The 14,091-nt window shown below is 59.1% G+C and overlaps 3 non-coding genes and 1 pseudogene across 3 annotated transcripts; all 4 read right to left on the reverse strand.

The window, feature by feature from the left end:
- Positions 1-2,197: 2,197 nt before the first annotated feature.
- Positions 2,198-2,316, reverse strand: LOC134630125 (5S ribosomal RNA). Its single transcript, XR_010094190.1, has one exon. It is a non-coding gene; the product is annotated as a 5S ribosomal RNA (ribosomal RNA).
- Positions 2,317-5,382: 3,066 nt separating this feature from the next.
- Positions 5,383-5,501, reverse strand: LOC134630136 (5S ribosomal RNA). Its single transcript, XR_010094201.1, has one exon. It is a non-coding gene; the product is annotated as a 5S ribosomal RNA (ribosomal RNA).
- A 3,946-nt stretch (positions 5,502-9,447) lies between these two features.
- Positions 9,448-9,566, reverse strand: LOC134630003 (5S ribosomal RNA; annotated as a pseudogene).
- A 2,890-nt stretch (positions 9,567-12,456) lies between these two features.
- Positions 12,457-12,575, reverse strand: LOC134630148 (5S ribosomal RNA). Its single transcript, XR_010094212.1, has one exon. It is a non-coding gene; the product is annotated as a 5S ribosomal RNA (ribosomal RNA).
- Between the last annotated feature and the right edge of the window lie 1,516 nt (positions 12,576-14,091).

Genomic DNA, 14,091 nt, shown 5'->3' on the forward strand with positions numbered 1-14,091 from the left:
CGAACTCATCCAGAGCCACAGGCCCTGGTGTGGTGTACATGGCCTCAGACAAAGCCACAGGCCCTGAAGAGGTGTCCATGGCCTCAGACAAAGCCACAGGCCCTGAAGAGGTGTCCATGGCCTCAGCCAGTAGCACAGGTCCTGGTGTGGTGTAGACGGCCTCAGACAGAGCCACAGTCCTTGGTGTGGTGTAGATGTCCTAAGCTAGCTGCACAGGTCCACATCCGGAAGAACTGGCCCTGTTGTGTTGTAGATTGCCTCAGCCAGAGCCACAGACCTTGGTGTGGTGTTCATGGCCTAAGCCAGAGCTACAGGCCCACAGCAAGCAGCACAGGCCCTGGTGTGGTGTTCATAGCTCAGCCAGCAGCACAGCTCCTGTTGTGGTGTAGTTGGCCTCAGCCAGCAGCACAGGTCCTGGTGTGGTGTCCATGGCCTCAGCCAGCAGCACAGGTCCTGGTGTGGTGTCCATCGCCTCAGCCAGAAACACTGGCCCTGGTGTGATGTAGATGGCCTCAGCCAGAGCCACAGGACCTGGTGTGGTGTTCATGACCTCAGCCAGCATCAAAGGCCCGGGGGTGGTGTACATGGCCTCAGCCAGAGCCACAGGCACTGGTGTGGTGTCCATAGCCTCAGCCAGCAGCACAGGCCTTGGTGTGGTGTCAATGGCCTCAGCCAGTAGCACAGGCCCTGGTGTGGTGTAGGTGGCCTAAGCTGGCTGCACAGGTCCACAGCCAGCAGCACAAGCCCTGGTGTGGTGTACATGGCCTCAGCTAGAGGCACAGGCCCTGGTGTGGTGTAGATGATCTCAGCCAGAGACACAGGCCCTTGTGTGGTGTAGTTGGCCTCAGCCAGCAGCACAGGCCCTGGGGTGATAAACATGGCCTCATCCAGTAGTACAGCCCTTGGTGTGTTGTAGACGGCCTCATCCAGAGCCACAGGCCGTGTGTGGTGTACATGGCCTCAGCCAGATCCAAAGGCTCTGGGGTGGTGTCCATAGCCTCAGCCAGCAGCACAGGTCCTGGTGTGGTGTCCATGGCCTCAGCCAGTAGCACAGGCCCTGGTGTGGTGTAGGTGGCCTAAGCTGGCTGCACAGGTCCACAGCCAGCAGCACAGGCCCTGTTGCGGTGTACATGGCCTCAGCTAGAGGCACAGGCCCTGGTGTGGTGTAGATGGTCTCAGCTAGAGGCACAGGCCCTTGGTGTGTTGTAGATGGCCTCATCAGGAGCCACAGGCCCTGTTGTGGTGTAGGTTGCCTCAGTCAGCACCACAGGCCCTGTGTGGTGTGCATGGCCTCAGCCAGTAGCACAGGACCTGGTGTGATGTAGACTGCTTCAGCCAGAGCCACAGGCCATGGTGTGGTGTAGGTGGCCTAAGCTGGCTGCACAGGTCCACAGCCAGCAGTACAGGCCCTGGTGTGGTGTCCATGGCCTCAGCCAGATGCACTGGCCGTGGTGTGGTGTAGCTGGCCTCAGCCAGAGCCACAGGCCCTGGTGTGGTGTTCATGGCCTCAGCCAGAGCCAAATGCCCTGGTGTGGTGTCCATAGCTTCAGCCAGCAGCACAGGTCTTGGTGTGGTGTCCATGGCCTCAGCCAGTAGCACAGGCCCTGGTGTGATGTAGACGGCCTCAGCCAGAGCCACAGGCCCTGGTGTGGTGTAGGTGGCCTAAGCTGGCTGCACAGGTCCACAACCAGAAGCACAGGCCCTGGCGTGGTGTAGGTGGCCTAACCTGGCTGCACAGGTCCACAACCAGAAGCACAGGACCTGGTGTGATGTAGACGGCCTCAGCCAGAGCCACAGGCCCTGGTGTGGTGTAGGTGGCCTAACCTGGCTGCACAGGTCCACAGCCAGAAGCACAGGCCCTGTGTGGTGTAAATGGCCTCAGCCAGAGCCACAGGCCCTGGGGTGGTGTCCAAAGCCTCAGCCAGCAGCACAGGTCCTGGTGTGGTGTCCATGGTCTCAGCCAGAAGCACAGGCCCTGGTGTAATGTAGACGGCGTCAGCGCAGGCCACAGGCCCTGGTGTAATTTAGATGACCTATGTTAGCAGAATAGGCCTCGGTGTGGTGCGGATGGTCTCACCCGGCAGCACAAGACATTGCTGAAAACAGCCAAAAGGAATGTCGTTAATGTGGCCTCATTAATGGACACCAACACCCTCCTTCTCTGGATCAAAACCAGCTCAGTGACATGAAAAGCAAATGCTTACAGCACCTGGTATTCCCAGGCAGTCTCCCATCCAAGTACTAACCAAGCCCAACCTTGCATAGCTTCCGAGATCAGACGAGATCGGGCTTTGGCAAGGCGGTATGGCCGTAAGCTGCTGGCGTCAGCACAAAGCGTCAATTTATGGTATCAAGTAGTGAGGTGGCCAATACTCGCAGTTACGAACACAAGCCTCCAATTTAACTACAGTGTTAATGGTAACTGCATGCTTGCCTAATACCCTAACCAAAGGACTCATTTTAGCCTTTGATCAGCAACACAGGCCCTGGTGTGGTGTAAATGGCCTCAGCCAGAGCCACAGGACCTGGTGTGGTGTAGTTGGCCTCAGCCAGCATCAAAGGCCCGGGGGTGGTGTACATGGCCTCAGCCAGAGCCACAGGCACTGGTGTGGTGTCCATAGCCTCAGCCAACAGCACAGGCCCTGTTGTGGTGTCCATGGCCTCAGCCAGAAGCACTGGCCCTGGTGTGGTGTAGATGGCCTCAGACAGAGCCACATGCCCTGGTGGGGTGTAGTTGGCCTCAGCCAGCAGCACAGGTCCTGGTGTGGTGTAGTTGGCCTCAGCCAGCATCAAAGGCCCGGGGGTGGTGTACATGGCCTCAGCCAGAGCCACAGGCACTGGTGTGGTGTCCATAGCCTCAGCCAGAAGCACTGGCCCTGGTGTGGTGTAGATGGCCTAAGCTGGCTGCACAGGTCCACAGCCAGCAGCACAGGCCCTGGTGTGGTGTACATGGCCTCAGCTAGAGGCACAGGCCCTGGTGTGGTGTAGATGGTCTCAGCCAGAGACACAGGCCCTTGGTGTGTTGTAGATGGCCTCATCAGGAGCCACAGGCCCTGTTGTGGTGTAGGTTGCCTCAGTCAGCAGCACAGGCCCTGTGTGGTGTCCATAGCCTCAGCCAGCCGCACAGGCCCTGGTGTGATGAACACTGCCTCATCCAGCAGCACAGTCCTTGGTGTGTTGTAGACGACCTCATCCAGAGCCACAGGCCCTGGTGTGGTGTACATGGCCTCAGACAAAGCCACAGGCCCTGAAGAGGTGTCCATGGCCTCAGCCAGTAGCACAGGTCCTGGTGTGGTGTAGACGGCCTCAGACAGAGCCACAGGCCTTGAAGAGGTGTCCATGGCCTCAGCCAGTAGCACAGGTCCTGGTGTGGTGTAGACGGCCTCAGACAGAGCCACAGGCCTTGGTGTGGTGTAGGTGGCCTAAGCTGGCTGCACAGGTCCACATCCGGAAGCTCAGGCCCTGTTGTGTTGTAGATTGCCTCAGCCAGAGCCACAGACCTTGGTGTGGTGTTCATGGCCTAAGCCAGAGCTACAGGCCCACAGCAAGCAGCACAGGCCCTGGTGTGGTGTCCATAGCTCAGCCAGCAGCACAGCTCCTGTTGTGGTGTAGTTGGCCTCAGCCAGCAGCACAGGTCCTGGTGTGGTGTCCATCGCCTCAGCCAGAAACACTGGCCCTGGTGTGATGTAGATGGCCTCAGCCAGAGCCACAGGACCTGGTGTGGTGTTCATGACCTCAGCCAGCATCAAAGGCCCGGGGGTGGTGTACATGGCCTAAGCCAGAGCCACAGGCACTGGTGTGGTGTCCATAGCCTCAGCCAGCAGCACAGGCCTTGGTGTGGTGTCCATGGCCTCAGCCAGTAGCACAGGCCCTGGTGTGGTGTAGGTGGCCTAAGCTGGCTGCACAGGTCCACAGCCAGCAGCACAAGCCCTGGTGTGGTGTACATGGCCTCAGCTAGAGGCACAGGCCCTGGTGTGGTGTAGATGATCTCAGCCAGAGACACAGGCCCTTGTGTGGTGTAGTTGGCCTCAGCCAGCAGCACAGGCCCTGGGGTGATAAACATGGCCTCATCCAGTAGTACAGCCCTTGGTGTGTTGTAGACGGCCTCATCCAGAGCCACAGGCCGTGTGTGGTGTACATGGCCTCAGCCAGATCCAAAGGCTCTGGGGTGGTGTCCATAGCCTCAGCCAGCAGCACAGGTCCTGGTGTGGTGTCCATGGCCTCAGCCAGTAGCACAGGCCCTGGTGTGGTGTAGGTGGCCTAAGCTGGCTGCACAGGTCCACAGCCAGCAGCACAGGCCCTGGTGTGGTGTACATGGCCTCAGCTAGAGGCACAGGCCCTGGTGTGGTGTAGATGGTCTCAGCCAGAGACACAGGCCCTTGGTGTGTTGTAGATGGCCTCATCAGGAGCCACAGGCCCTGTTGTGGTGTAGGTTGCCTCAGTCAGCAGCACAGGCCCTGTGTGGTGTCCATGGCCTCAGCCAGTAGCACAGGCCCTGGTGTGATGTAGACTGCTTCAGCCAGAGCCACAGGCCATGGTGTGGTGTAGGTGGCCTAAGCTGGCTGCACAGGTCCACAGCCAGCAGCACAGGCCCTGGTGTGGTGTCCATGGCCTCAGCCAGATGCACTGGCCGTGGTGTGGTGTAGCTGGCCTCAGCCAGAGCCACAGGCCCTGGTGTGGTGTTCATGGCCTCAGCCAGAGCCAAATGCCCTGGTGTGGTGTCCATAGCTTCAGCCAGCAGCACAGGTCTTGGTGTGGTGTCCATGGCCTCAGCCAGTAGCACAGGCCCTGGTGTGATGTAGATGGCCTCAGCCAGAGCCACAGGCCCTGGTGTGGTGTAGGTGGCCTAAGCTGGCTGCACAGGTCCACAGCCAGAAGCACAGGCCCTGGCGTGGTGTAGGTGGCCTAACCTGGCTGCACAGGTCCACAACCAGAAGCACAGGACCTGGTGTGATGTAGACGGCTTCTGCCAGAGCCACAGGCCCTGGTGTGGTGTAGGTGGCCTAAGCTGGCTGCACAGGTCCACAGCCAGAAGCCACAGGCCCTGTGTGGTGTAAATGGCCTCAGCCAGAGCCACAGGCCCTGGGGTGGTGTCCAAAGCCTCAGCCAGCAGCACAGGTCCTGGTGTGGTGTCCATGGTCTCAGCCAGAAGCACAGGCCCTGGTGTAATGTAGACGGCGTCAGCGCAGGCCACAGGCCCTGGTGTAATTTAGATGACCTATGTTAGCAGAATAGGTCTCGGTGTGGTGCGGATGGCCTCACCCGGCAGCACAAGACATTGCTGAAAACAGCCAAAAGGAATGTCGTTAATGTGGCCTCATTAATTGACACCAACACCCTCCTTCTCTGGATCAAAACCAGCTAAGTGACATGAAAAGCAAATGCTTACAGCACCTGGTATTCCCAGGCAGTCTCCCATCCAAGTACTAACCAAGCCCAACCTTGCATAGCTTCCGAGATCAGACGAGATCGGGCTTTGGCAAGGCGGTATGGCCGTAAGCTGCTGGCGTCAGCACAAAGCGTCAATTTATGGTATCAAGTAGTGAGGTGGCCAATACTCGCAGTTACGAACACAAGCCTCCAATTTAACTACAGTGTTAATGGTAACTGCATGCTTGCCTAATACCCTAACCAAAGGACTCATTTTAGCCTTTGATCAGCAACACAGGCCCTGGTGTGGTGTAAATGGCCTCAGCCAGAGCCACAGGACCTGGTGTGGTGTAGTTGGCCTCAGCCAGCATCAAAGGCCCGGGGGTGGTGTACATGGCCTCAGCCAGAGCCACAGGCACTGGTGTGGTGTCCATAGCCTCAGCCAACAGCACAGGCCCTGTTGTGGTGTCCATGGCCTCAGCCAGAAGCACTGGCCCTGGTGTGGTGTAGATGGCCTCAGACAGAGCCACATGCCCTGGTGGGGTGTAGTTGGCCTCAGCCAGCAGCACAGGTCCTGGTGTGGTGTCCATGGCCTCAGCCAGCAGCACAGGCCCTGGTGTGGTGTCCATGGCCTCAGCCAGAAGCACTGGCCCTGGTGTGGTGTAGCTGGCCTCAGACAGAGCCACAGGCCCTGGTGTGGTGTTCATGGCCTCAGCCAGAGCCAAATGCCCTGGTGTGGTGTCCATAGCTTCAGCCAGCAGCACAGGTCTTCGTGTGGTGTCCATGGCCTCAGCCAGTAGCACAGGCCCTGGTTTGATGTAGACGGCCTCAGCCAGAGCCACAGGCCCTGGTGTGGTGTAGGTGGCCTAAGCTGGCTGCACAGGTCCACAACCAGAAGCACAGGCCCTGGCGTGGTGTAGGTGGCCTAACCTGGCTGCACAGGTCCACAACCAGAAGCACAGGACCTGGTGTGATGTAGACGGCTTCAGCCAGAGCCACAGGCCCTGGTGTGGTGTAGGTGGCCTAACCTGGCTGCACAGGTCCACAGCCAGAAGCACAGGCCCTGGTGTGGTGTAGGTGGCCTAAGCTGGCTGCACAGGTCCACAGCAAGAAGCACAGGCCCTGGTGTGGTGTCCATGGCCTCAGCCAGAAGCACTGGCCCTGGTGTGGTGTAGATGGCCTCAGACAGAGCCACAGGCCCTTGTTTGGTGTAGTTGGCCTCAGCCAGCACCACAGGCCCTGGTGTGGTGTAGATAGCCTCAGCCAGCCGCACAGGCCCTGGTGTGATGAACATTGCCTAATCCAGCAGCACAGTCCTTGGTGTGTTGTAGACGAACTCATCCAGAGCCACAGGCCCTGGTGTGCTGTACATGGCCTCAGACAAAGCCACAGGCCCTGAAGAGGTGTCCATGGCCTCAGACAAAGCCACAGGCCCTGAAGAGGTGTCCATGGCCTCAGCCAGTAGCACAGGTCCTGGTGTGGTGTAGACGGCCTCAGACAGAGCCACAGGCCTTGGTGTGGTGTAGGTGTCCTAAGCTGGCTGCACAGGTCCACATCCGGAAGCACTGGCCATGTTGTGTTGTAGATTGCCTCAGCCAGAGCCACAGACTTTGGTGTGGTGTTCATGGCCTAATCCAGAGCTACAGGCCCACAGCAAGCAGCACAGGCCCTGGTGTGGTGTCCATAGCTCAGCCAGCAGCACAGCTCCTGGTGTGGTGTAGTTGGCCTCAGCCAGCAGCACAGGTCCTGGTGTGGTGTCCATCGCCTCAGCCAGAAACACTGGCCCTGGTGTGATGTAGATGGCCTCAGCCAGAGCCACAGGACCTGGTGTGGTGTTCATGACCTCAGCCAGCATCAAAGGCTCGGGGGTGGTGTACATGGCCTCAGCCAGAGCCACAGGCACTGGTGTGGTGTCCATAGCCTCAGCCAGTAGCACAGGCCCTGGTGTGGTGTAGGTGGCCTAAGCTGGCCGCACAGGTCCACAGCCAGCAGCACAAGCCCTGGTGTGGTGTACATGGCCTCAGCTAGAGGCACAGGCCCTGGTGTGGTGTAGATGATCTCAGCCAGAGACACAGGCCCTTGTGTGGTGTAGTTGGCCTCAGCCAGCAGCACAGGCCCTGGGGTGATAAACATGGCCTCATCCAGTAGTACAGCCCTTGGTGTGTTGTAGACGGCCTCATCCAGAGCCACAGGCCGTGTGTGGTGTACATGGCCTCAGCCAGATCCAAAGGCTCTGGGGTGGTGTCCATAGCCTCAGCCAGCAGCACAGGTCCTGGTGTGGTGTCCATGGCCTCAGCCAGTAGCACAGGCCCTGGTGTGGTGTAGGTGGCCTAAGCTGGCTGCACAGGTCCACAGCCAGCAGCACAGGCCCTGGTGTGGTGTACATGGCCTCAGCTAGAGGCACAGGCCCTGGTGTGGTGTAGATGGTCTCAGCCAGAGACACAGGCCCTTGGTGTGTTGTAGATGGCCTCATCAGGAGCCACAGGCCCTGTTGTGGTGTAGGTTGCCTCAGTCAGCACCACAGGCCCTGTGTGGTGTGCATGGCCTCAGCCAGTAGCACAGGCCCTGGTGTGATGTAGACTGCTTCAGCCAGAGCCACAGGCCATGGTGTGGTGTAGGTGGCCTAAGCTGGCAGCACAGGTCCACAGCCAGCAGTACAGGCCCTGGTGTGGTGTCCATGGCCTCAACCAGATGCACTGGCCGTGGTGTGGTGTAGCTGGCCTCAGCCAGAGCCACAGGCCCTGGTGTGGTGTTCATGGCCTCAGCCAGAGCCAAATGCCCTGGTGTGGTGTCCATAGCTTCAGCCAGCAGCACAGGTCTTGGTGTGGTGTCCATGGCCTCAGCCAGTAGCACAGGCCCTGGTGTGATGTAGACGGCCTCAGCCAGAGCCACAGGACCCTGGTGTGGTGTAGGTGGCCTAAGCTGGCTGCACAGGTCCACAGCCAGAAGCACAGGCCCTGGCGTGGTGTAGGTGGCCTAACCTGGCTGCACAGGTCCACAACCAGAAGCACAGGACCTGGTGTGATGTAGACGGCTTCAGCCAGAGCCACAGGCCCTGGTGTGGTGTAGGTGGCCTAACCTGGCTGCACAGGTCCACAGCCAGAAGCACAGGCCCTGGTGTGGTGAAGGTGGCCTAAGCTGGCTGCACAGGTCCACAGCCAGAAGCACAGGCCCTGTGTGGTGTAAATGGCCTCAGCCAGAGCCACAGGCCATGGGGTGGTGTCCAAAGCCTCAGCCAGCAGCACAGGTCCTGGTGTGGTGTAAATGGCCTCAGCCAGAGCCACAGGCCATGGGGTGGTGTCCATGGCCTCAGCCAGATGCACTGGCCGTGGTGTGGTGTAGCTGGCCTCAGCCAGAGCCACAGGCCCTGGTGTGGTGTTCATGGCCTCAGCCAGAGCCAAATGCCCTGGTGTGGTGTCCATAGCTTCAGCCAGCAGCACAGGTCTTGGTGTGGTGTCCATGGCCTCAGCCAGTAGCACAGGCCCTGGTGTGATGTAGACGGCCTCAGCCAGAGCCACAGGCCCTGGTGTGGTGTAGGTGGCCTAAGCTGGCTGCACAGGTCCACAACCAGAAGCACAGGCCCTGGCGTGGTGTAGGTGGCCTAACCTGGCTGCACAGGTCCACAACCAGAAGCACAGGACCTGGTGTGATGTAGACGGCTTCAGCCAGAGCCACAGGCCCTGGTGTGGTGTAGGTGGCCTAAGCTGGCTGCACAGGTCCACAGCCAGAAGCACAGGCCCTGTGTGGTGTAAATGGCCTCAGCCAGAGCCACAGGCCCTGGGGTGGTGTCCAAAGCCTCAGCCAGCAGCACAGGTCCTGGTGTGGTGTCCATGGTCTCAGCCAGAAGCACAGGCCCTGGTGTAATGTAGACGGCGTCAGCGCAGGCCACAGGCCCTGGTGTAATTTAGATGACCTATGTTAGCAGAATAGGCTTCGGTGTGGTGCGGATGGCCTCACCCGGCAGCACAAGACATTGCTGAAAACAGCCAAAAGGAATGTCGTTAATGTGGCCTCATTAATGGACACCAACACCCTCCTTCTCTGGATCAAAATCAGCTCAGTGACATGAAAAGCAAATTCTTACAGCACCTGGTATTCCCAGGCAGTCTCCCATCCAAGTACTAACCAAGCCCAACCTTGCATAGCTTCCGAGATCAGACGAGATCAGGCTTTGGCAAGGCGGTATGGCCGTAAGCTGCTGGCGTCAGCACAAAGCGTCAATTTATGGTATCAAGTAGTGAGGTGGCCAATACTCGCAGTTACGAACACAAGCCTCCAATTTAACTACAGTGTTAATGGTAACTGCATGCTTGCCTAATACCCTAACCAAAGGACTCATTTTAGCCTTTGATCAGCAACACAGGCCCTGGTGTGGTGTAAATGGCCTCAGCCAGAGCCACAGGACCTGGTGTGGTGTAGTTGGCCTCAGCCAGCATCAAAGGCCCGGGGGTGGTGTACATGGCCTCAGCCAGAGCCACAGGCACTGGTGTGGTGTCCATAGCCTCAGCCAACAGCACAGGCCCTGTTGTGGTGTCCATGGCCTCAGCCAGAAGCACTGGCCCTGGTGTGGTGTAGATGGCCTCAGACAGAGCCACATGCCCTGGTGGGGTGTAGTTGGCCTCAGCCAGCAGCACAGGTCCTGGTGTGGTGTCCATGGCCTCAGCCAGCAGCACAGGCCCTGGTGTGGTGTCCATGGCCTCAGCCAGAAGCACTGGCCCTGGTGTGGTGTAGATGGCCTCAGACAGAGCCACAGGCCCTTGTTTGGTGTAGTTGGCCTCAGCCAGCACCACAGGCCCTGGTGTGGTGTCCATAGCCTCAGCCAGCCGCACAGGCCCTGGTGTGATGAACATTGCCTCATCCAGCAGCACAGTCCTTGGTGTGTTGTAGACGACCTCATCCAGAGCCACAGGCCCTGGTGTGGTGTACATGGCCTCAGACAAAGCCACAGGCCCTGAAGAGGTGTCCATGGCCTCAGCCAGTAGCACAGGTCCTGGTGTGGTGTAGACGGCCTCAGACAGAGCCACAGGCCTTGAAGAGGTGTCCATGGCCTCAGCCAGTAGCACAGGTCCTGGTGTGGTGTAGACGGCCTCAGACAGAGCCACAGGCCTTGGTGTGGTGTAGGTGGCCTAAGCTGGCTGCACAGGTCCACATCCGGAAGCTCAGGCCCTGTTGTGTTGTAGATTGCCTCAGCCAGAGCCACAGACCTTGGTGTGGTGTTCATGGCCTAAGCCAGAGCTACAGGCCCACAGCAAGCAGCACAGGCCCTGGTGTGGTGTCCATAGCTCAGCCAGCAGCACAGCTCCTGTTGTGGTGTAGTTGGCCTCAGCCAGCAGCACAGGTCCTGGTGTGGTGTCCATCGCCTCAGCCAGAAACACTGGCCCTGGTGTGATGTAGATGGCCTCAGCCAGAGCCACAGGACCTGGTGTGGTGTTCATGACCTCAGCCAGCATCAAAGGCCCGGGGGTGGTGTACATGGCCTAAGCCAGAGCCACAGGCACTGGTGTGGTGTCCATAGCCTCAGCCAGCAGCACAGGCCTTGGTGTGGTGTCCATGGCCTCAGCCAGTAGCACAGGCCCTGGTGTGGTGTAGGTGGCCTAAGCTGGCTGCACAGGTCCACAGCCAGCAGCACAAGCCCTGGTGTGGTGTACATGGCCTCAGCTAGAGGCACAGGCCCTGGTGTGGTGTAGATGATCTCAGCCAGAGACACAGGCCCTTGTGTGTTGTAGTTGGCCTCAGCCAGCAGCACAGGCCCTGGGGTGATAAACATGGCCTCATCCAGTAGTACAGCCCTTGGTGTGTTGTAGACGGCCTCATCCAGAGCCACAGGCCGTGTGTGGTGTACATGGCCTCAGCCAGATCCAAAGGCTCTGGGGTGGTGTCCATAGCCTCAGCCAGCAGCACAGGTCCTGGTGTGGTGTCCATGGCCTCAGCCAGTAGCACAGGCCCTGGTGTGGTGTAGGTGGCCTAAGCTGGCTGCACAGGTCCACAGCCAGCAGCACAGGCCCTGGTGTGGTGTACATGGCCTCAGCTAGAGGCACAGGCCCTGGTGTGGTGTAGATGGTCTCAGCCAGAGACACAGGCCCTTGGTGTGTTGTAGATGGCCTCATCAGGAGCCACAGGCCCTGTTGTGGTGTAGGTTGCCTCAGTCAGCAGCACAGGCCCTGTGTGGTGTCCATGGCCTCAGCCAGTAGCACAGGCCCTGGTGTGATGTAGACTGCTTCAGCCAGAGCCACAGGCCATGGTGTGGTGTAGGTGGCCTAAGCTGGCTGCACAGGTCCACAGCCAGCAGCACAGGCCCTGGTGTGGTGTCCATGGCCTCAGCCAGATGCACTGGCCGTGGTGTGGTGTAGCTGGCCTCAGCCAGAGCCACAGGCCCTGGTGTGGTGTTCATGGCCTCAGCCAGAGCCAAATGCCCTGGTGTGGTGTCCATAGCTTCAGCCAGCAGCACAGGTCTTGGTGTGGTGTCCATGGCCTCAGCCAGTAGCACAGGCCCTGGTGTGATGTAGATGGCCTCAGCCAGAGCCACAGGCCCTGGTGTGGTGTAGGTGGCCTAAGCTGGCTGCACAGGTCCACAGCCAGAAGCACAGGCCCTGGCGTGGTGTAGGTGGCCTAACCTGGCTGCACAGGTCCACAACCAGAAGCACAGGACCTGGTGTGATGTAGACGGCTTCTGCCAGAGCCACAGGCCCTGGTGTGGTGTAGGTGGCCTAAGCTGGCTGCACAGGTCCACAGCCAGAAGCCACAGGCCCTGTGTGGTGTAAATGGCCTCAGCCAGAGCCACAGGCCCTGGGGTGGTGTCCAAAGCCTCAGCCAGCAGCACAGGTCCTGGTGTGGTGTCCATGGTCTCAGCCAGAAGCACAGGCCCTGGTGTAATGTAGACGGCGTCAGCGCAGGCCACAGGCCCTGGTGTAATTTAGATGACCTATGTTAGCAGAATAGGTCTCGGTGTGGTGCGGATGGCCTCACCCGGCAGCACAAGACATTGCTGAAAACAGCCAAAAGGAATGTCGTTAATGTGGCCTCATTAATTGACACCAACACCCTCCTTCTCTGGATCAAAACCAGCTAAGTGACATGAAAAGCAAATGCTTACAGCACCTGGTATTCCCAGGCAGTCTCCCATCCAAGTACTAACCAAGCCCAACCTTGCATAGCTTCCGAGATCAGACGAGATCGGGCTTTGGCAAGGCGGTATGGCCGTAAGCTGCTGGCGTCAGCACAAAGCGTCAATTTATGGTATCAAGTAGTGAGGTGGCCAATACTCGCAGTTACGAACACAAGCCTCCAATTTAACTACAGTGTTAATGGTAACTGCATGCTTGCCTAATACCCTAACCAAAGGACTCATTTTAGCCTTTGATCAGCAACACAGGCCCTGGTGTGGTGTAAATGGCCTCAGCCAGAGCCACAGGACCTGGTGTGGTGTAGTTGGCCTCAGCCAGCATCAAAGGCCCGGGGGTGGTGTACATGGCCTCAGCCAGAGCCACAGGCACTGGTGTGGTGTCCATAGCCTCAGCCAACAGCACAGGCCCTGTTGTGGTGTCCATGGCCTCAGCCAGAAGCACTGGCCCTGGTGTGGTGTAGATGGCCTCAGACAGAGCCACATGCCCTGGTGGGGTGTAGTTGGCCTCAGCCAGCAGCACAGGTCCTGGTGTGGTGTCCATGGCCTCAGCCAGCAGCACAGGCCCTGGTGTGGTGTCCATGGCCTCAGCCAGAAGCACTGGCCCTGGTGTGGTGTAGCTGGCCTCAGACAGAGCCACAGGCCCTGGTGTGGTGTTCATGGCCTCAGCCAGAGCCAAATGCCCTGGTGTGGTGTCCATAGCTTCAGCCAGCAGCACAGGTCTTCGTGTGGTGTCCATGGCCTCAGCCAGTAGCACAGGCCCTGGTTTGATGTAGACGGCCTCAGCCAGAGCCACAGGCCCTGGTGTGGTGTAGGTGGCCTAAGCTGGCTGCACAGGTCCACAACCAGAAGCACAGGCCCTGGCGTGGTGTAGGTGGCCTAACCTGGCTGCACAGGTCCACAACCAGAAGCACAGGACCTGGTGTGATGTAGACGGCTTCAGCCAGAGCCACAGGCCCTGGTGTGGTGTAGGTGGCCTAACCTGGCTGCACAGGTCCACAGCCAGAAGCACAGGCCCTGGTGTGGTGTAGGTGGCCTAAGCTGGCTGCACAGGTCCACAGCAAGAAGCACAGGCCCTGGTGTGGTGTCCATGGCCTCAGCCAGAAGCACTGGCCCTGGTGTGGTGTAGATGGCCTCAGACAGAGCCACAGGCCCTTGTTTGGTGTAGTTGGCCTCAGCCAGCACCACAGGCCCTGGTGTGGTGTAGATAGCCTCAGCCAGCCGCACAGGCCCTGGTGTGATGAACATTGCCTAATCCAGCAGCACAGTCCTTGGTGTGTTGTAGACGAACTCATCCAGAGCCACAGGCCCTGGTGTGCTGTACATGGCCTCAGACAAAGCCACAGGCCCTGAAGAGGTGTCCATGGCCTCAGACAAAGCCACAGGCCCTGAAGAGGTGTCCATGGCCTCAGCCAGTAGCACAGGTCCTGGTGTGGTGTAGACGGCCTCAGACAGAGCCACAGGCCTTGGTGTGGTGTAGGTGTCCTAAGCTGGCTGCACAGGTCCACATCCGGAAGCACTGGCCATGTTGTGTTGTAGATTGCCTCAGCCAGAGCCACAGACTTTGGTGTGGTGTTCATGGCCTAATCCAGAGCTACAGG

This window comes from Pelmatolapia mariae, linkage group LG6, assembly GCF_036321145.2.
Source record: "Pelmatolapia mariae isolate MD_Pm_ZW linkage group LG6, Pm_UMD_F_2, whole genome shotgun sequence".
Classification (NCBI taxonomy): Eukaryota; Metazoa; Chordata; class Actinopteri; order Cichliformes; family Cichlidae; genus Pelmatolapia; species Pelmatolapia mariae.